We start from the raw sequence: 20,864 nt of genomic DNA, 5'->3' as shown, positions 1-20,864 counted from the left end.
CTCAGTAGAACATGCACTTCAACTTTATGCACATTCTTTGGCGAAAATGGTGGAAAGTGCTTTGAAGTTGGGGTGTGATTCTTAACTGACTGCTTCAATTATTGGACAAGATTCCAGGGCTGTCAACCAATAGTAGGAAACTCTTGAAAATTCATGTGGATTCCTCAGTAGGACATGCATTTTAACTTTATGCACATTCTTTGGTGAAAATGGTGGAAAGTGCTTTGAAGTTGGGGTGGGATTCTTAACTGACTGCTTCAATTATTGGACAAGTTTCCAGGACTGTCTTCTAAATAGTAGGTAACTCTTGAAAATTCATGTGGGTTCCTCAGTAGGACATGCACTTCAACTTTATGCACATTCTTTGTAGAAAATGGTGGAAAGTGCATGAGGTTGGGGTGGGATTCTTGCCTCACTGTATGATGAATCCAGACTCTTAAATCTTTCTACAGTATGGGGAGCCAATTTACAATCCACCCACTTTTTCTGTCTCTTACACTTGATACCAGACTATACATTTGGTTTTGTCTTGTTTTGAAGTACGTGTGATGGAACTCCAACTGGAGGCTTCCTTTGTCAAACAAGTTTCATGGAGCAAACCTGCAGAAAGCTGATTGATCACTCATCAACACCTAACTGCCCTCATGTCTGCATTCATTCCAAAACGATTCTTCTTTGAATGGTTGTTTAATGGCCCATTGCCTGGACCATAGAAACCTTGTGGAAAAGGAAGGTGGAGTTTGTTGGAACCACAAACACTGAGCATATAAACTGGGCAACTCTGTTCAACACACTCATCCAGTTGGAAACGCAACGTGGAGGACACAAGAAAGCATCAACTGGAGCGAGGAGAAATTGATGTAAGAAAAAAATCGGATTCATTGTCTGTGCTGACTCGTGTTTGAGTTCAGGAAGTGCTTCTGGTTGGGGCGATTGTACACGACAAATGCTATTGACTGTAACTGAAGCTAGCAGATGAGTGTATCACATGGAGACCACCTCAAACAGACACACTGATGGTTCTTGATTTCATAAGTGCTTCTCTTTTGGGGTTGTTTCGCTTGTGAAATTTTCTTCAATAAGACATGACTGTTCTTTCCTGAATGTGTCCCCAACATTACCTTAACACAGGCACTGACTACATTTCTTCAAAAAGTAAGTGCTACTTGTTGGGGTAATCTTGCAGACGGCTCTCATTTAAAGATCCTACTACAAAATATGAACTATAGCTAAAAATCTATTTGCAAGGAATATCTATTTCATTTCTACCTAATTTGATGGCTTTGAAGTGAAAGAGTGCGACACTCTGGGACAGACCACATTCACTGCGTAAATGTGAAGCCTCATTTTTGAGGGCAAATCACTCTCAGATCACCTCAAAGGAGTCACTCCTGATTCTTGTGCTCAAAAGTGCTTCTCTTTGGGGTTTTTGGTAGTGAAAATGTACAAGATCTGAACCTTTGAAACAAACTGTGTATTACATCTAGGGATGACATGTGATTTTCCAAGTCAAATAGAAGATCAATATTGTGGTCACGATTAGAATGACACTTATTTTCTAGCAGAAGCGAGACTTTGTCATGATAAGTGCCCTAATAGAAACACTGAGCTGTTCCTCATTATAGTAAGTGCTTCTTGTTGGGGTAGTTTCATGACCTGCAGATCTACCTCGTGTGAGCTGAATGGCAAGCTCACCGTTATCCACTTTTTTTTGAGAACATGATGGAAAGTCCTGATAAGTTTGGGTGTGATTCTGAACAGACTCCTTCAGCGATTGAAGACAGTCCATTGTCTGGACTGTCTTCCAAAGAATAAGAAATGATCTCAAATAGTCGTGTGGATACCTCAGTAGGACATGCACTTCAACTTTATGCACATTCTTTGGCGAAAATGGTGGAAAGTGCTTTGAAGTTGGGGTGTGATTCTTAACTGACTGCTTCAATTATTGGACAAGTTTCCAGGACCGTCAACAAAATAGTAGGAATCTCTTGAAAATTCACGTGGATTCCTCGGTAGGACATGCACTTCAACTTTATGCACATTCTTTGGCGAAAATGGTGGAAAGTGCTTTGAAGTTGGGGTGTGATTCTTAACTGACTGCTTCAATTATTGGACAAGTTTCCAGGACCGTCAACAAAATAGTAGGAATCTCTTGAGAATTCACGTGGATTCCTCGGTAGGACATGCGCTTCAACTTCATGCACATTCTTTGGAGAAAATGGTGGGAAGTGCATGAGGTTGGGGTGGGATTCTTGCCTCACTGTATGATGAATCCAGACTCTTAAATCTTTCTACAGTATGGGGAGCCAATTTACAATCCACCCACTTTTTCTGTCTCTTACACTTGATACCAGACTATACATTTGGTTTTGTCTCGTTTTGAAGTACGTGTGATGGAACTCCAACAGGAGGCTTCCTTTGTCAAACAAATTTCATGGAGCAAACCTGCAGAAAGCTGATTGATCACTCATCAACACCTAACTGCCCTCATGTCTGCATTCATTCCAAAACAATTCTTCTTTGAATGGTTGTTTAATGGCCCATTGCCTGGACCATAGAAACCTTGTGGAAAAGGAAGGTGGAGTTTGTTGGAACCACAAGCACTGAGCATATAAAAAGGGCAACTCTGTTCAACACACTCATCCAGTGGGAAACGCAACGTGGAGGACACAAGAAAGCATCAACTGGACCCAGGAGAAATTCATGTAAGAAAAAAATCTGATTCATTGTCTGTGCTGACTTGTGTTTGAGTTCAGGAAGTGCTTCTGGTTGGGGCGATTGTACACAACAAATGCTATTGACTGTAACTGAAGCTAGCAGATGAGTGTATCACATGGAGACCACCTCAAACAGACACACTGATGGTTCTTGATTTCATAAGTGCTTCTCTTTTGGGGTTGTTTCGCTTGTGAAATTTTCTTCAATAAGACATGACTGTTCTTTTCTGATTTTGTCCCCAACATTACCTTAACACAGGCACCGACTACATTTCTTCAAAAAGTAAGTGCTACTTGTTGGGGTAATCTTGCAGACGGCTCTCATTCAAAGATCCTACTACAAAATATGAACTATAGCTAAAAATGTATTTGCAAGGAATTTCTATTTAATTTCTACCTAATTTGAGCATTTACATGGCTTTGAAGTGAAAGAGTGCGACACTCTGGGACAGACCACATTCACTGCATAAATGTGAAGCCTCATTTTTGGGGGCAAATCACTCTCAGATCACCTCAAAGGAGTCACTCCTGATTCTTGTGCTCAAAAGTGCTTCTCTTTGGGGTTGTCTTGGTAGTGAAAATGTACAAGATCTGAACCTTTGAAACAAACTGTGGATTACTTCCAGGGATGACATGTGATTTTCCAAGTCAAATAGAAGAGCAATATTGTGGTCACGATTAGAATGACACTTATTTTCTAGCAGAAGCGAGACTTTGTCATGATAAGTGCCCTAATAGAAACACTGAGCTGTTCCTCATTATAGTAAGTGCTTCTTGTTGGGGTAGTTTCATGACCTGCAGATCTTCCTCGTGTGAGCTGAACGGCAAGCTCAGCGTTATCAACTTTTTTTGAGAACATGATGGAAAGTCCTGTAAAGTTTGGGTGTGATTCTGAACAGACTCCTTCAGCGATTGAAGACATTTCCTGGACTGTCTTCCAAAGAATAAGAAATGATCTCAAATAGTGGTGTGGATACCTCAGTAGGACATGCACTTCAACTTTATGCACATTCTTTGGTGAAAATGGTGGAAAGTGCTTTGAAGTTGGGGTGGGATTCTTAACTGACTGCTTCAATTATTGGACAAGTTTCCAGGACTGTCTTCTAAATAGTAGGTAACTCTTGAAAATTCATGTGGATTCCTCAGTAGGACATGCACTTCAACTTTATGCACACTCTTTGGAGAAAATGCTGGAAAGTGCATGAGGTTGGGGTGGGATTCTTGCCTCACTGTGTGATGAATCCAGACTCTTAAATCTTTCCACAGTGTGGGGAGCCAATTTACAATCCTCCCACTTTTTCTGTCTCTTACACTTGATACCAGACTATACATTTGGTTTTGTCTTGTTTAAAGTACATTTGATGGAACTCCAACTGGAAGCTTCCTTTGTCAAACAAGTTTCATGGAGCAAACCTGCAGAAAGCTGATTGATCACTCATCAACACCTAACTGCCCTCATGTCTGCATTCATTCCAAAACGATTCTTCTTTGAATGGTTGTTTAATGGCCCATTGCCTTGACCATAGAAACCTTGTGGAAAAGGAAGGTGGAGTTTGTTGGAACCACAAACACTGAGCATATAAAATGGGCAACTCTGTTCAACACACTCCCCCAGTTGGAAACGCAACGTGGAGGACACAAGAAAGCATCAACTGGAGTGAGAAGAAATTCATGTAGGAAAAAAATCGGATTCATTGTATGTGCTGACTTGTGTTTGAGTTCAGGAAGTGCTTCTGGTTGGGGCGATTGTACACGACAAATGCTATTGACTGTAACTTAAGCTCGTAGATGAGTGTATCACATGGAGACCACCTCAAACAGACACACTGATGGTTCTTGATTTCATAAGTGCTTCTCTTTTGGGGTTGTTTCGCTTGTGAGATTTTCTTCATTAAGACATGACTGTTCTTTCCTGAATTTGTCCCCAACATTACCTTAACACAGGCACTGACTACATTTCTTCAAAAAGTAAGTGCTACTTGTTGGGGTAATCTTGTAGACGGCTCTCAATCAAAGATCAATCATACAAAATATGAACTATAGATAAAAATGTATTTGCAAGGAATTTCTATTTAATTTCTAACTAATTTGAGCATTTGCATGGCTTTGAAGGGAAAGAGTGCGACACTCTGGGACAGACCACATCCACTGCGTAAATATGAAGCCTCATTTTTGAGGGAAAATCACTCTCAGATCACCTCAAAGGAGTCACTCCTGATTCTTGTGCTCAAAAGTGCTTCTCTTTGGGGTTGTCTTGGTAGTGAAAATGTACAAGATCTGAACCTTTGAGACAAACTGTGTGTTACTTCTAGGGATGACATGTGATTTTCCAAGTCAAATAGAAGATCAATATTGTGGCCACGATTAGAATGACACTTATTTTCTATCAGAAGCGAGACTTTGTCATGATAAGTGCCCTAATAGAAACACTGAGCTGTTCCTCATTATAGTAAGTGCTTCTTGTTGGGGTAGTTTCATGACCTGCAGATCTACCTCGTGTGAGCTGAATGGCAAGCTCACCGTTATCCACATTTTTTGAGAACATGGTGGAAAGTCGTGTTAAGTTTGGGTGTGATTCTGAACAGACTCCTTCAGCGATTGAAGACATTTCCTGGACTGTCTTCCAAAGAATACGAAATGATCTCAAATAGTGGTGTGGATATCTCAGTAGGACATGCACTTCAACTTTATGCACATTCTTTGGCGAAAATGGTGGAAAGTGCTTTGAAGTTGGGGTGGGATTCTTAACTGACTGCTTCAGCGATTGAAGACATTTCCAGGACTGTCTTCTAAATAGTAGGAAACTCTTGAAAATTCATGTGGATTCCTCAGTAGGACATGCACTTCAACTTCATGCACATTCTTTGGAGAAAATGGTGGAAAGTGCATGAGGTTGGGGTGGGATTCTTGCCTCACTGTGTGATGAATCCAGACTCTTAAATCTTTCCACAGTGTGGGGAGCCAATTTACAATCCTCCCACTTTTTCTGTCTCTTACACTTGACACCAGACTATACATTTGGTTTTGTCTTGTTTAAAGTACATTTGATGGAACTCCAACTGGAAGCTTCCTTTGTCAAACAAGTTTCATGGAGCAAACCTGCAGAAAGCTGATTGATCACTCAATAACACCTAACTGCCCTCATGTCTGCATTCATTCCAAAACGATTCTTCTTTGAATGGTTGTTTAATGGCCCATTGCCTTGACCATAGAAACCTTGTGGAAAAGGAAGGTGGAGTTTGTTGGAACCACAAACACTGAGCATATAAAAAGGGCAACTCTGTTCAACACACTCATCCAGTTGGAAACGCAACGTGGAGGACACAAGAAAGCATCAACTGGAGTGAGGAGAAATTCATGTAGGAAAAAAATCGGATTCATTGTCTGTGCTGACTTGTGTTTGAGTTCAGGAAGTGCTTCTGGTTGGGGCGATTGTACACGACAACTGCTATTGACTGTAACTGAAGCTAGCAGATGAGTGTATCACATGGAGACCACCTCAAACAGACACACTGATGGTTCTTGATATCATAAGTACTTCTCTTTTGGGGTTGTTTCGCTTGTGAGATTTTCTTCATTAAGACATGACTGTTTTTTCCTGAATTTGTCCCCAACATTACCTTAACACAGGCACTGACTACATTTCTTCAAAAAGTAAGTGCTACTTGTTGGGGTAATCTTGTAGACGGCTCTCAATCAAAGATCAATCCTACAAAATATGAACTATAGATAAAAATGTATTTGCAAGGAATTTCTATTTAATTTCTAACTCATTTGAGCATTTGCATGGCTTTGAAGGGAAAGAGTGCGACACTCTGGGACAGACCACATTCACTGCATAAATGTGAAGCCTCATTTTTGTGGGCAAATCACTCTCAGATCACCTCAAAGGAGTCACTCCTGATTCTTGTGCTCAAAAGTGCTTCTCTTTGGGGTTGTCTTGGTAGTGAAAATGTACAAGATCTGAACCTTTGAGACAAACTGTGTGTTACTTCTAGGGATGACATGTGATTTTCCAAGTCAAATTGAAGATCAATATTTTGGTCACGATTAAAATGACACTTATTTTCTATCAGAAGCGAGACTTTGTCATGATAAGTGCCCTAATAGAAACACTGAGCTGTTCCTCATTATAGTAAGTGCTTCTTGTTGGGGTAGTTTCATGACCTGCAGATCTTCCTCGTGTGAGCTGAACGGCAAGCTCACCGTTATCCACATTTTTTGAGAACATGGTGGAAAGTCGTGTTAAGTTTGGGTGATATTCTGAACAGACTCCTTCAGCGATTGAAGACATTTCCTGGACTGTCTTCCAAAGAATACGAAATGATCTCAAATAGTGGTGTGGATACCTCAGTAGGACATGCACTTCAACTTTATGCACATTCTTTGGCGAAAATGGTGGAACGTGCTTTGAAGTTGGGGTGTGATTCTTAACTGACTGCTTCAGCGATTGAAGACATTTCCTGGACTGTCTTCTAAATAGTAGGAAACTCTTGAAAATTCATGTGGATTCCTCAGTAGGACATGCACTTCAACTTCATGCACATTCTTTGGAGAAAATGGTGGAAAGTGCATGAGGTTGGGGTGGGATTCTTGCCTCACTGTATGATGAATCCAGACTCTTAAATCTTTCCACAGTGTGGGGAGCCAATTTACAATCCGCCCACTTTTTCTGTCTCTTACACTTGATACCAGACTATACATTTGGTTTTGTCTTGTTTTAAAGTACGTGTGATGGAACTCCAACTGGAGGCTTCCTTTGTCAAACAAGGAAATTTGTCCTCACTGAAGCCGCTTTCATATCTATGTGGAGGAGATGGAGTGGTGAAAACTATCTGCCTCATTCCCTCCCCTGGCAGCTGTTGGTACCAGTACATCAGGAAGTAAGCAGCGCCCTTAGTGTGGCGGCAGTTCATTGTGGCAGACTGACCCTCGTTCTTCCACAGCAGAAGAGTCTGGCTCACATCACTCCCGTCAGTTAGACCTGCAGGAGTCAAAGTCACATTGTGTTACAGAAGCTCCAACAACTCTTCTGTGTGCAAATGAAAAAGAACAAGATGAAATTCTGATTATGAATTAAAAGAGAAGAGAACTTCTTCTCCTCAGCATCATCATGTGCATAAAGTACCTGCAATACAGAGCAGAGCTGCAGAGAGCTTGATCAGAGCAGCTGGGATCATTATTGAGTTGGGAGAAGACTGAACTTGGAGACCACAGTCACTGTCAGTGTGTGTGATGGCAGCTCTGACATCACAGCACAGATATGAAGACTTGCATATGGGAGTGTCACATGACTGTGAGACATTGTCAGCTTGTACTTGAGCTCCCCCTACAGGAGAGCAGATAAATACAGATGGGAACAGTGTGCAGAGGTTTCTGTTCAGTGTTCACATGTGTTTGGATCACTGTGTTGACTCACAGCACAGAAATACCAGCCTTTATCTTCTGGCTGCAGATTCTTTACTGTGAATGTTCCTCTCTCAGCTTCAGTCTTGGTGGCTGAGCATTTGTCTTTGCTGAATTCTCCAAAGTCGTGATCTGTTTTACCTGTAGCTGTGAACACAATAAGTTTCATAGTTTCTCCAGGCAGCTGTCTGTACCAGTACATCTGGTGATAGCCTCCACCCTTTGTGTGGTTACAGTGTATTGTTGCATTTTCACCCTGCTGCTCCCACAGTATGGGAGTCTGGTAGACATCACTTCCATCAACATGACCTGTGAGTACAACAGAGAAAGTTACCACAAATGAGCATTTTTACCAGTTAACGGTTTCAGCGGTGCAGACACCATCTAACTGCTGAAATGAATCTGCTAATAACATACGACTTTACCTTTGATCCAGTGAGCAAGCACCAATAAGCTGAGGAGCCGATGCCTGATAGAGGTCATGCTGTAAAACTCAGGCTCTCAGTTACAGTATCTCACTGTGTAGTCCCAGATATGAAGAGATGCAGGGAGGTGTGTCACTGCAAGGTGTGACCTTCTCTGATCCTGTGAACCAACAGGAGGCCACGTTTGTTATGTGGGAGGAGCTTAACTGAAGTGAACACAGCTGTGAAAGCAGGAAGATTACACTGTGTGAAGTATGAATCAGCTGATGGAGAAGTTCCACCATGTGATCCGTTCTGATATTGACGTGCACACTTGTAACACTTTGAAATATTGGAATGAACATTTTTCTGTCCTTAACAAATATTCAAACATGTTAAACGGAGGCGGGTTTGTGTGTGGTCGGTACAGGAGTTCGTCAGTGTCTTTGGACATGTTGACGGAGCTGATGGTGCTTTAAAGACAGAGGCACATATACTATCTGATATACTACAGATATAGATATACTATCTGATATACTACAGATATAGATATACTATCTGATATACTACAGATATAGATATACTATTTGGGGTTTTTCACAGGACTTTTGAGCTTTTTGTCTATTTTGTTTGTTTCACTGTCTGCACATTCACCAGTTTTCTTCACCGTGAAGTTAAGTTTGTGAATGACTCACCGTTGGTGTAGAAGACATCTTAATTCACAATGAAACAATCGCTACCTGTGAGGAAATGATAAATAAAAAATGTGATGATCCTGTAGAAGTCTGACATGAATGCAGTCACTCTGACGTTAGCAATGAAACACAGGAGTGAAATCATGACAGGGTTTCTCCTTTTAACTGAACTGAGAGGGATTTTATGGGCCAACCGATGTGATGTCAAGAGAGGAGTGGCTTCCTGTGGCTGTAAAGCAGACTGATGGCTCCCATTGTTGCTGCAGTTATCCATCATTTACCTGCATTCTTAAACTTTTGCTTTTTCAGAAAACATGAAAAAGGCTCATTACACTTTTTTAAAACCCAAAGTGCTGCCTTGTGTAGTGAGATCTTCCAAACTGGAAGATGAGGAGAGGAAGAAGAAAGAAGTCATTTGATTTATGGCAACGTGTCAAAAACACGTGACATCACATTTCCAAACGGAGCGGCCAACAAACAGTAAATCAACTTCCACAATCAACAGTGCGAGACATGTGATGTGTGTCTGGTGGGAGCGTTCCAGAGGTGAGGGGCAGCTCATCTGCAGATTCTGGATGCCATAGGGTACCAACAAGGAGACTTCTGTTTAATCACTATTTCCATGAAGGAAATGACATGAAACCTAAGATTTAATTCCCTTTTCTTTTTTCTTGGCAAACTTCATTACATTAGAAATTCTGTTTGTCTAAAGGATCTAGCATTTATACCCTCACACCCCATTATAATAAAACCACTTCAGCAGGTGTCCCAGAGCAGTTTTTTTCATTTTTTAAAATTCAAAACCACTGAAGTTGATAAGTCGTGTTCAGTTTTTGTAGAGTTCAGAGGGGATTTGTGTCATTGTGCATCTGGTGCAGCACAGTAGTAAACTGCACTGTGCTTTTGTTGGGCTGCTTTGTTTGTAAGAGAACTATTCTTCACTGTATCCCCGCTCAAATCTCCATAGATGTTGAAGTGCTCTTTATATGGATCTTCCATTGTTTTATCTTTTAAAAACAATTGGTTCATAGCTGTGTTTCCAGGTGACTGCTGACACCAGAGCATTATCCAGTAGTCACTTTTATTGTGGCTGCAGAAAATCTGCACTGTATCACCAGGATTTGGGATGACATCAGAAGAAGACTGACGGACCTCAAGACCCAGACTAACAGCTGGAGCAAGAGCAAAAGAGAACTTTAGATCAGGATAATGCATCAGAAAAACATCCACATGATAAAGAAGGAATACTTTTTCAAATGATTACCTGGCATGTAGCAAAAAATGAGAAGGCAGAACATTTTCTCCTTTAACAGCACAGATGATTTGTTTAAAAGCCTTGAAAAAAAAACGTATAAAACTATGTTTCACAGAGTTTTGCAGATGTTGATACAGTCAGAAAAGTCTCAGCATCTATACTTGTGTTAAGGCTGAAATGAGATGAGTGAGGTTTAAAGAGGAATGAAGAGGATGAAGAAACACCATCACTGTAACTGATGAAGTGGAAGGAGGGAGTGGCTTCACATATTCTTGCTGCTGTAGATCGCCTTCCTGGATGTATAAATCGTGCTAAAGTGAGACACCAAGTTAAAGTGTACAGAAACAGTGTTACAGAAGTGTGCTGCGAATGCATCAAACTGAAAGGCAACCACATAGCAGCTGCTTTGGGAGCCTGCAGAAAAAAACTGGTGTGCAGTTTTTGTAGAGTTCAGAGGGGATTTGTGTCATTGTGCTTCTGGTGCTGCACAGTAGTAAACTGCACTGTAATTCACTCCTGCATCTGGGATGTGCACAGATCCATTCTTTGCTGCGTCTCCACCCAAATCTCCAGCGAGACTGAAACCATCTTTATATTTGTCTTCCATTGTGACAGCTTTGTAGTTCAAATATCCAATGAGTTTCATTGCTGTGTCTCCAGGTGACTGCTGGTAGCAGAGCATCACTCTGTAGTCACTTTTACTGTGGCTGCAGAAAATCTGCATTTTGGCACCAGGATTTCTGATGAGATCAGAGGGAGACTGACGGACCTCAAGACCCAGACTAACAGCTGGAAACAGAAAGACAATAGCACATTTTAGATAATGAGAAATGGTAAATGTCAGGAATTTAGTGATTTCAGACAAATTATTGTAATGTACTTTAACCGGGCCGACAGTTGTCCATTACTGCAGTGATACATTTCTGTGGCTTATCTGTCATCAATGCCCACCCAAAAGAATGATTCTTTTTTTATTGACAGTCAGAAACAAACATTCACATCCGGTACATGTGCATACATCTTACATCTCTTGTCTGTCCTAAATGCCAAAGTGGCATTTTTGTTTTATGTCTAAACGATAACAAAAAAAAAAAGAACCAAATAACAACAAAAACACACAAGAATATGTACAAAGTGGGGAGTGATCCTTTTTCTATGGCATAGTTATTGATCTGTAAAAATAAAATCAGGCCTATGGGGCGTGACATAGTTGACCCAGTTTTCCCAGTATGAGGTGAATTTCTCCAGTTTAAAATGAACAAATGCTGTTATTCTCTCCATTTTATATCTGTCCATTGTGATGTCCATCCAGATGTTGACAGTTGGGCTCTCTTGTGATGCCATTTCCTGGTGATATTCTTTTTGCAAGCCATTAGCAGGATATTTATGAGGTGCTTATCTCTTTTCAGCCATCCCTCAGGTATGTGTCCGAAAAACATGGTCTTAATGTCGAGGGGTATTTCACATTTGAAGATGTCCTGTAGGGCATTGTGTATCTTTTTCCAATAGTCCTTCATGACCGGGCAGTCCCAGAAAATGTGATAATGGTTTGCATTTTGATTTCCACAGTTCCTCCAGCAGACTGAGGAGTTATTGTCATAGTGAGATTTCTGGGAGGGTGTAATAAAGCACCTAATCAGGCTTTTCCAGCCAAACTCCCTCCACTTCTGTGAGCTGGTACACATCCATTGATACCTCCATATTGTTGTCCATTCTTCTTCAGATATAATTATTCCTCCTTCCTTCTCCCATTTTGTTTTAATATATGAAGTTGAATGTGATTTCAAATTCGACAGACTCTTATATAAACATGAAACAGTTCTATCAATAGTTTCTGAATTATAGGCTTTTGTAAACAGTTCAATCAAACATGTGCCAGTCTTTGTTACATTTTTCATCTTCGTATCAACGTAGCTGCAGATATCCATAGAAGTCTTGTTTTTCTACTAAATGTGTCCTTTTAAGCGTTTCAAAACTGAGCATTTTTCCATCTTTCATTACCCTGCATAAGGCTGTTATACCCTCAGCTATCCAATCTTTGAATCTAGAGTCCAACTTATTAGCTGTAAACTCTGAGTCATAGGCGCACCATTTAAGAACTGTAATATCACTCTCGAGTTTATGTTCCTTTATGATAGACCCAAAAGAATTTTAAGACCCAAAGAGACAATTTACAGCATCGAGCAGTTGTTGTACTCACGTTATGTCATCATCACTGAAGGGCATCATCTTCATTCAACACTGAGAGATGCAATGGATGTCTGCAAGCTGTATATCAACAGTGTTGAAGTTAGTTAAAGGCTTTCACAAACTACTGAAACAGGTGTTACTCTGCACCGGTCTGGTAAGGATCCGACTGCCACGGGTTCCGTATTCTGTACATTAAGGGGGGTTCTGTGTGATGTCACAGGGGGCTCAGCGAATAAATTAGAACATTCTGGGGTTCTAATTCTGCACTAACAGAAAGGGTCATGGAGTAAAGAGGTTTTTAAATCAAAGCAAACATTTCTGTCCAGGCTTCTCATGTGGGAAGCTGAAAATCTGCTTTACCTGTACACACTCGTTCAGGTTCACAGTTCACACCAGTGAGCAGCTAACAACTACGTGAAAACAGCGTTATATAGCGGCCATCCCCCTCTATATTCTCACCATTATCTGTTGGACAACCCATAATAAAAGTGGTGGTTCTTTTGACTCCAGGGATTCATTTGATGTTGATCCAAAACCTTCTAAGTACATCAGTCGGGCAGAGAACTTGAAACTGTTGATGAACTTGCTTCGAGACAACAGCTGAAACATCCAGTTTGAAACGTTCTACGTCTTCAAGGTTTGCATCTAAATGTTTGATGTTCAACCACGTTGTCAACATTCAATACGAATGACTGGAATGTTTATTTAAAAAGGGAAACTGGGCCGCGAGAGGCCACCCAGCCTTTGTGCAACAAAGTTGTTAAATACTGATCTCTTAAATCAGTACCGGTCCGCGAGACATTCCAAACCAGGAAAATAAAAAAAAATAAAAAAATGTTTTAAAATTAAAATTTTTTATTCTTTAAATTTGAAAAAAAGACATGGAAATCAGGAATTCTTTAATTTCACTCGCTCCTACACTCGATTCTATACTTGGAAACTGCATAGATTGCATTATAGGAGGCCGATTGTGCACGTTTATTTTTTTCAATGATGACTGTCTGTCATCATATCCTAATTATCCTAATTTGTAAATGCGTCTGCTAAATGTAATATAAAAGAAGTGAATGCATGTTGAAATACCCCCACCCTCAGTGTCTGTTGAACGTAAAGTACAAAAAAAGTAGCTCATTTCGACTGTTTGCTTCTCTTCTTTGTACAGATCAGGTGGAGTCTGGCTGACTGTCACTGAGAGAGGAACCTGTGGCTTTTAAGATTAAGATTAAGAGTTTCATGTTCTACCGACTGAGCTAGCCGGGCTAATCACGTTACAAAACATGCCTTCCGAAAAAAAAAGACGAGATAAAACAAGCCTAAGTCAACTTTCAGAGATTTAGAATGACATCAGAACACATTCCTCCCTTTCCAACCTGTACCTACTCCACTCGACTGGATCCCACTCAGCTGTTAGGGTTTTCCATGAGGTAATACCACCTGGCACCTGGTGGTACAGTTTTAGCACCTACTCGGTCGGGGTCGAGTTGAGTTGAGCCGAAAATGTGACATCTACAGACTGCAGGCCACTGATTGGCCAGGGAGTGATGTCACTGGATGAGTCATGAAAGCCACTCCTTAACAAGAACCGGCAACAGCAACAGTTAGATTTTATGTATTCTGTGATCGTCAACGAGGTGGATTGCTAGACGCAAAGACATAGACCAAGCAGCAGGTAAACCTTTGCCTCGATGTCCTAAATTGTTGTGTCATGTTTGTGTCACATAAGACTGACATCACAGGACTTTTGGACCTCCTTGCTATAACGACCCCACCCACATTGAGGTGGTTGTGAGTAAGTACTGGTGGAAAAGAGCTTAATGTTGCAGGAGAACTGCCTCATCGCACATCAGAATTAATAATAATAATAATACATTTTATTTATAGGCACCTTTCATAGGCACTCAAGGGGGGTATTCCTAGAAAGTAGCTAAAGAAAGCCAGGCTGTAGCCGGAAAGCGTCGCTTGAACTGACACCATCTCCCAATTAAGCCTCAAGTCGTTCCATGAAGCCAGCTCAGCTGCATCTCAGTGAGGCTAATCCAAGCGAGGCTTACATAGCCTGGCTAAGTGCGAGTGTACGAGGAACGTTAGAAGCCCTGACGAGTGGATGGTGGAAAAACAGAGATGGCAGAAAAGGAGAGCAAGACAAGAGCTTTTATTTTTTCGGCAGCTGAACAAATAATGCTTATGGAGCTGCATGAGGATTTTAAAAGTTCATCACCAGAAATGGTAATACAGCTGTGATCAATAAAGCGAAGAAACGGCATGGCTAACACCTGCATACAGACTAAATAAGTTATGAAAGTTTCACACCATTGTCAATTGTTAGACATTTATTTTACTGTCCTCATGTATTTATGCTCTCCTCTTTGTGTTATAATGTGTTTACATAAAGCATGCTGAATTGTCTCTTTATGAGATGTACAGCACACATATACTGGCCCTGCTCACTTTATTAATAACCCAATAATCGACACGCATCATCATACTTTGTGACTATATTATCCTGTGTGTGTGACCCACATATTAATTTTTCACTGTTACATCTCAACAGGAGCAATCTTAACAGCCAAAAGCGTACCTGGCAGCAAATGAAGGTAAAGTACAGAAAAATATTTCAGAGTGGTAAGTAGCCTTTGAAGAAATGTGTTTGTTCAATAAAGAGAGCACCAAACTAGATATGGAACACAAGAAACTGAAAATAGAAAAGATCAAGCTAGAGATTATGAAACTGGAGAGGGATGTTAGTATAAATTCAGATAAAGGAGAATTTCGTGTTGTGAACTGTATTTAATTCTGTTTTCTCTCCACAGCTTGAGAAACATGTAATAATAATTAAACAATTCAACACAACTTGAACTCAAACTTCTCATTATTGTACGGTTCATGCAAAGTGTTAGAAATGTGTTTTTTACATTTATATTCACAGTGGGGTGCCATGACCTAAACGTGTGGAAAGTTATAAATCATCTCTGTCCATTTAGCCTTCTCACACTTGCTCTGACTTAAACTGCTACTGTGTCAATGCTAAATTATGAAAAGAAGTTCTAACTCAAAGGTCACAACAATAAGGATCAAAGGAAATATGTGTCCCTGTACAGGTCCCTCACTGTGTCAGGAGAAACTGAGTCCTTTCAGGCACTGGAAGCTCCAGGGACTCAGACTTCAGCCTGAAAAAATGTATAAAATATGAAGTATACTATTAATTTAAGATGGCTCTGTCAGAAGTCAGCCATGGTGCCTGAGAACTTTAAGCAATGAACCTGTATTTAATTTGACCAAAGGTCATTTCTATCCGTGCCCTTGTTTTAGCATGTGCATGTGCATGTGCATGTGCATGTGCATGTGCATGTGCATGTGCATGTGCATGTGCATGTGCATGTGCATGTGCATGTGCATGCTTCTTTCTGAGCACAACACGCAGAGTGGACACATCATGGCTGGGACAGCAGCAGCAGCCACAAACACGTCCAAACTTTCTGTATTCAGCAGATGTGGAATATAGCTGATGGAATATAGCTGATGGATCACTTTTTAAAGAAAGTCCACCAAAACTTTGGACACATTCTGAGTCTCCACAAAAGAAGAAGAAATGTTGTTGAAAAGTCAGTTTGTCATTTTATCGAGGTCTCTCTGCTCTTTGTGTAACTTAGATATTCTACAACTGAAATGATTCTTTATAAAGTATTTTATTCAAATAAAACGATAACCTCTGATCTGAAGACAGCTGATTTAGTGCCGGTCACATGATCACATCATTTACAGGATTAAAAACATGTTAGATTTGTACAAAAGAGCCTCAGATTATCAACACTGATTATTTTAGATCTAAAGAAATGAATGATCACTTTTCTTTGTGCGACACGTTTCCATCAAAGTGTGAGACGATATGAATGAATGAATGAATGAATGAATGAATGAATGAATGAATGAATGAATGAATGAGTTCAGAGTTGGTTCAAACAGCTCTTCAACATGTTGAACTCATCAGTTACAGAGGAGACGGAGAGTTCATTTAAGGGCTGTAAATCATCTTTAATGGTGCCACATGTGTCCAGTTTGTCTTTGTTACCATAACTGGACAAACACTGATGATCAGGACTGAATAAATGTTACTGATCCATGTTCAGTTCAGCTCTAATGTAACTCATATCTGCTGGAACTGTGACGGAAGGGGACTTTTCATTTATGGTGATGGCGCCCTCTTGTGGTGTAAATATAAACTGCATGATGTCAGTTTGGCCTCTCGGACTGCAGAAACTCCATATTTTTACTGAACTGCCACAAAAAGGACAGATCTGTCAAAGATGAAGAAAATAAATGTGGAAATATAAAGACTTTTCTCATCTTCTTGTTGAAGCTCCAACCTCCATCATATCATAAAGATCTCATCCATCCTTTTCCTGTTCCTGCTGCACACACCTGTTGTAGTATAAGCAGCAGGATATCAGAGTCTCCTGAGGTGACACCACAGTCTATAATACAGATGTTGGTCAATTGTTCAGAACAACATACTCACACACACACACACCAAATGAAGCACAAGCTGTGTTTGTGGAACCAACAGGAGGCCGTTGATGTCTGCAGTGATTTTAGTGGCATTAAAGGATAAGACCGGTTTTTTGACATTGGGCCCTTGATTTCACATTATAACATGATGTTCTACTCACCCCTGCTTGTTGTTGGTCATTTGGAGCTGTTCGAAGATATTCGAGAGGCGTCTGGCTGCTCTCTTGAGATATTCGGCCATGAAACGGTTTCCTATGGGCAAGCTTATACAGGCACAAATTATGCTGTTTATAATTTATTAATTACTGTACACTAGAACTTTTAACGTGGAGGTGCGTCGCTTACTTAAAAAAATCCGGGTTACTGTAATTTTGTTTTTTTCATCGTAAAGTGGGTGTTACTGACGTCATCGTGGTGCTACTGCCACAGACAGCCCACAGACCTGCTGCCTATTTATTCATTCGGCTAAAATTCAAAATTAGTAACCCGGATTTTTTTAAGTAAGCGACGCACCTCCACGTTATCAGTGCTAGTGTACAGTAATTAATAAATTATAAACAGCATAGTTTGTGCCTGTATAAGCTTGCCCATAGGAAACCGTTTCATGGCCGAATATCTCAAGAGAGCAGCCAGACACCTCGCGAATATCTTCAGAACAGCTCCAAATGACCAACAACAAGCAGGGGTGAGTAGAACATCATGTTATAATGTGAAATCAAGGGCCCAATGTAAAAAAAACGGTCTTATCCTTTAAGACTCATTAGAGCGGAGTTATTGAATATTTCTGTAGCAGGTGTTGCAGCCGGCTGCACATGGAGACTAATGTTATTTTCCTGCTCCAAGGACAGCTTATTTGGATTCTAATGAGCTTATTGTTTATCTCGCCACAGATGGAGAGAGGTGGGATTTGATCTGGAATGACGCTTCATTTTGGAGGTATTTATTCAGCAAGTGCGAATCTGTCAATATGTGTCTTTTTAGGCGTGTTGAATCAGTTTTTTGGGGTTGAGGAGTGAACCCTCAGAAAGAAAATTACGCTTAAAAACATGGAACCTCATGTGTTTGTTGTTGTGGACAACTTTCCTGTGAGCTGAAACATTTCAGAGTTCTCCTCAGACTGGATTCAGTGGGCATAAAGGTGTCTTTAACAGAGGGAGCGAGGATTTATCTCTGTGCTTCACCCCGGCAGAAGCAGCCAGCGAGGGGGCGGGGCTTGTTCCAAACGCTCAGCTGCTCTCCCATTGGTTATTACTTATGACGTCAGAGACGGACAAAGTTCCTACTGGCTCCTGAAGCCGGTGTAGCGGAAGTGGTTCTGGAGGCAGCAGCGACACTTGTAATGTTCACAGCTTCTGTTTGACACCTCAGAGTTTATAAAACTCACACAACACTATCAGAACACATGGTCACCATAGGAACCTTTATAAGTTCAGGCTTTCTAAAGTAACGGGACACACACACATCAGTCCAATCCAGATGTTTTTCTCATCTTTTCATAGTTTCCTGTTTTGCCTTCATAACTCAGATGGAATCAGCCAGTGAAAAACACAGCAGGCTGTGAGAGAAAGTAAAGGTGTTCACCAGACCAACCAAGCCTGAACCTGAGGGATGTATCACTGAAATTACTGAGCACATCATCAGACAGGAGAAGAAGAAGCCCATTTTCACTGATATCAGCATCAGACAGCAGACCTGGAGGTGCTTTTCTTTCTACAGCTGGCCTTCACTCCTCTGTGTCTTCTCTCCAACCATCTTTGTCCCAACCATTGCATCTGTGGTGTTCAGCACATCTGCAGCATCAGGCCCGCTGGCTCCGTTCTGCTCGTCTTCTGCAGACGGAGCTTTTTCATGGCAGGAAACCATCCAGTGAGTCAGGATTCTGCAGGAACCACTGGAAGACTTTCACTTCCTCCTTTAGTTGAACGCTTCATCAAACTGACATCATGCAGTTCCTCTATTCGCCACCAGAGGGAGGCACGTCTCCATAAATGCAGAGTCCCGCTCAGTATTACTGACAGTACTTCACAGCCACTGAGAGGACACATTTAAATCAGTAACATACAAAGAAATGATTTCTATATTTGAGCCAGGCTTCCACCTCCATATAAGACACACACTGTGTCCTCATACAACAAGCAGCTCTCCTGTCTGAGCTTCACATCTTTACAGTTAGCATCAGCACACACAGCATGTTGATGAAGATTCTCACTCATCCAGGTCATGGTAATCCTAAGAGCTCACATCCTCTGGCCTAAAAGGCCTCTAGCAAAGAGTCAGATAAGACCAGAGCCACCCACTCTCCAGATAAAGGGCCTTATGAGCTGCTGAAGTTCTTCAGGTAAATAAGTTTATATTAGTTTCTCTTTTGGTCAGAGGCTCTGGTGCTCTGGAGTTACACCAAGTGTTTCTGAATGTTAGCTGCAACACCTTTAAAACCTGTTTTATCTCCATGCAAACAACAGCTAATCCTAACTGTCCTGTAGTTCGTAATGTGTCAGATCTCCATTTATTCCATCTCTTTCGCTGCAGTTTTAAAACTTCATTACATTTGTTTTGTTGTTGAACCACCAAACCAGCTCAGAAGACACAGTATTTAATGGCTATCAGGTTGAGTGGAGGATGTAAATGAACAAGTGGTTCACTTCAAGGCAAGTAAGAACATTCATCTTGAAAATCAACAGATATCAGCTTGCTGCACTTTTGCATGAAAGGATAACAAATCCAAGCCTGCAATTGTTATTAAGTTTTAAACAAGAGGCACAAGACTGAAGCGTTGAAACAGACAATTATAGCAGATAATAAAACACTTGTGATCTGTGGTGATTTCAACATGGACCTCTTAAAGGTACATACTCCTAAACAAACTTGTGATTTCTTGGCTGCGTTATACGGTAGAGGCTTGTATCCACTGATCACAAAGCCGAGCAGAGGAGCCACAGATAGTGCAACATTAACTGACAACATTTTTACACATTCCTTGGACACTGGTTTAAATAGTGGTTTGGTAATAAGTGATGTAAGTGATCATTTAGCAGTATTTGCAACATTTAATGATCAGCTACAGAGGAAGAAAACAGAAAAGCGTAGATATGAAAGGGTAAGGACTGTTAAAGCAATTAATGCTTCAGAAATGAGCTTTAAAACAAGAGTGGAATGAGTTTCATACAGATGAAATAAACACTGCAGACAATTCATTCTTCAACTGTTATTTATCTCTCTATGATAAACACTGTCCAACAGGTTTATGTTCACATAAGCATAGTTATGCTGAGAAACCTCGGATAACAAAGGCATTAAAAAATGCATGTAAGAAGAAAAATAAACTTTATGGAGACTTCATCAAAACTAGAACAGAGGTTGCTGAGAAACGCTGAGATGTACAAAAACAGGCTGAGCAACATGTTGAGGCAAGCAAAGAAGCAACATTATGATAAAATGTTACAAATAAATCAAAATAATATGAAGCGCCCATGGAACATCCTAAATAATGTAATGGTGAATAAGCCTTGATCACCAGATCAACCTAAGTGTTTCATAAAGGACAATAAGGTGTTTGGCCATCTGACTGAAGCGGCTGATGAATGTAACTCAGTACAGCGGCTCGTGAATCCTCTGGTGCACGTTGAGCATCGTCATGCTCTTGAATTCCTTCCCGCAGTCGTCACATTTCATGAGGTCCCTCATTTCCACG

Source organism: Odontesthes bonariensis, chromosome 11 (assembly GCF_027942865.1).
Source record: "Odontesthes bonariensis isolate fOdoBon6 chromosome 11, fOdoBon6.hap1, whole genome shotgun sequence".
Classification (NCBI taxonomy): domain Eukaryota; kingdom Metazoa; phylum Chordata; class Actinopteri; order Atheriniformes; family Atherinopsidae; genus Odontesthes; species Odontesthes bonariensis.
The sequence above is the reverse complement of the archived record's forward strand: the minus strand, read 5'-3'. Positions refer to the sequence as shown.